Raw genomic sequence first — 2,441 nt, 5'->3', positions numbered from 1 at the left:
TGAACTATATGTTCTATTATTATAAATTCTTTCTATTTCCCCCTTTACACTAATTGTGGCATTTTGTGGTTTAATACTATTGAACTGGGATGTAGGCTGGTTACATTATCTATAAATGCTGAAGTGGCACTGAAACGTATTATAAGAAAAGGGCACTGGGTTGCATAAAGTTGAGAACTACAAGGTGTAGGTGACTCAATGCCAGCACACTAAGAAGTGCTCGGTAAACAGTACCTATTTTTAGGAAGTCTGTTTATCACCCTTCATCGCCTCCAGGCACCGTTGGGTTGAGGACCCTGGAGACCAGTCCTGCTGTGAGTCACCAGCGCGGTCGGTCGCGGAGAAGAGGGCGCAGACGGGAAGCCAGTTCCCCTGGGGGTGGTGGCGCTAAATGACGCAAGCGTGGGTCCCGAGCAACCGACACTGACACCACGGACCGCTCCCTCGGAAGCAAGGTGTCTCCTGAGGAAGGGACTCTTTCTCTCGAGCCCTGAAAGCCCCGCGCCGCCCTGTACCAAGGGCGCCTGCGCGGTTCCCTAGACGCAGACCAGCATCCTGGGCTTTCCCCCAAAGCCGCGCAGTGGGGCGGGGCCTGGCTCCAAAGCCGCCAACCAGGCGCGCCCGGCCCAGCTGACGTCAGCGAGTTGGACGGGTCGGGGAGGAGTGGAGTTGGCCTGGAAGCTAGGGCGTCTCACCCCCAGGGGAAGGGAGGAGGTGGGAGAATTGGGAGAAGAGGGAGGGAGGAAAAATGCAGGCGGGGACGGGAAGTGAGACCGCGGAAGTCTGACTCAGGTCAGTCTGGACAGCAGTGGGGAGGGGAAACGGGGTACCAAGTTATTTACCTGCTTGAAACTTGGCATTCAAGGCGCCTGCCTCCATCTCCGTCCTAATCTCCCTGCCATGTCCGGGACCCTCCCGCAGAACTACTTATAGACTCCTCCAAAGGCCAGGCTAATCCATGCCTATGTGCCTTTGGGTACACAGTACCCTGCCTGAATTGCTTTTCTCTGGCTTATCTAGCTTGAGGCTTCCTTAAAAATGTCATCTTCTCCATGAAGTATTTCCCAGTCCAGACATAATTACTCTTATCTCTGCTAAAATCCACAGATGTCTACGGTAGACGAGAATGGCCGTTTATCACTTTAGTACAGTGCTTGCAAACTTCAGTCTCCATCAGAATTACCCAGAAGGGCTTGTTAAAGCACAGACTGCTGACTCCAGAGTTTCTGATTCTATTCTGGTCTGGGCTGGTGTTGGAGGAAGAATCGAGAGGGCATGACCACTGATTGACCCACCAGCTGGACTCAGGCAGTCTCAGGCTCCTCCCACACCCTTTGTCTTTGGAATGTAGGCTCAGCCTACTTTCCCACAGTGGGAGCTGTTTCAAGGACGTAGCCTTGAGAGAGAAAGGTGTTTTTGAGACCATCAGGACTGAATATATGACTGAATCCAGTTAAGGTCTCTTTAACTTTAAGGTTTTGGTGGGCAGGTACAGGGATCTATTCGTCTTGCAGGCGCCAAAGACAAGCCTCAGAAGTAAGTACCCTTGCTTATTAAATCTGCCACCTACCAATCTGGAGTGGTCTGCCTCTTTCTTTGGTCTCTCCCTGCCCTCTGGGTATGGGACCAGTTTGTGAACGTACAGGTAGGGCCAAGAATTTTCACTCCAAACCAAGTTCCCAGGTGTTGTTGATGCTGCTAGTCCAAGGATCACACTTTGAGAACCACTGGTTTAGTGCAAGAAATCATCGTGCCTGGGTACGATCAGTGCTTATTTGTTAATTCACTCAATAAATGTCTCCTTTGGGCCTGCTGTGTGCCAGCCGGGACCAGGGGTTGAGTATTCAGTGTAAGCAAAGCAGACATAGAACCTACCCCCACTGGGGACACGGAAATTAAGCAAATAAACATACTATTATATTAACAAATTGTGATAAACACTCTAAAGGAAAAGAAAAAGAATATCATGAAAAAGAATAGTAACAAGAACCTATTTTATATTTTTCCTATTTTTTTTTAAAGGGGAGAGCACAAACGCAGTCCCGCACAACCACAAATTATGCAACTGAGTTTCTTTCACACATTTTAGGAAATCGCAAGGGTCGGCACACTCGGAGTGCAACGGAGGAGCGTCGCCCTGGGAAATACCACCTTCTTGATCGTGGTATTTCCCCTGCCAGGTAAGTATACAATAACCTATTTTAGATTGAGTGGTCAGGTAAGGCTTCTGGGGGAAAAGGGGCATTCACAGAGGCGTATTTAAAACAAACTCCTATAGGGTGGACTTACTGCACAGTATTATGACCTATTTTTAAGTTGTCCAGCCTAACACTAGACTATGTTCTCCTTGAAAGCTAAACTCCTATTAATATTTTGCCGGGACTTCCTTGGTGGCGTAGTGGTTAAGAATCCGCCTGCCGGGCTTCCCTGATGGCGCAGTG

The 2,441-nt window shown here is 49.3% G+C and overlaps 1 non-coding gene across 1 annotated transcript; it reads right to left on the bottom strand.

Annotated features, from left to right (window-relative positions):
* Window positions 1-2,019: 2,019 nt before the first annotated feature.
* Window positions 2,020-2,188, bottom strand: LOC115803863 (U1 spliceosomal RNA). The gene has a single exon (XR_004024656.1). It is a non-coding gene; the product is annotated as a U1 spliceosomal RNA (small nuclear RNA).
* Window positions 2,189-2,441: the final 253 nt, after the last annotated feature.

Source organism: Delphinapterus leucas, chromosome 6, assembly GCF_059928025.1.
Source record: "Delphinapterus leucas isolate spDelLeu-1000000601 "Yukka" chromosome 6, BTC_Dleu_Yukka2, whole genome shotgun sequence".
Classification (NCBI taxonomy): domain Eukaryota; kingdom Metazoa; phylum Chordata; class Mammalia; order Artiodactyla; family Monodontidae; genus Delphinapterus; species Delphinapterus leucas.
This window is presented reverse-complemented; position numbering and strand designations above follow the sequence as displayed.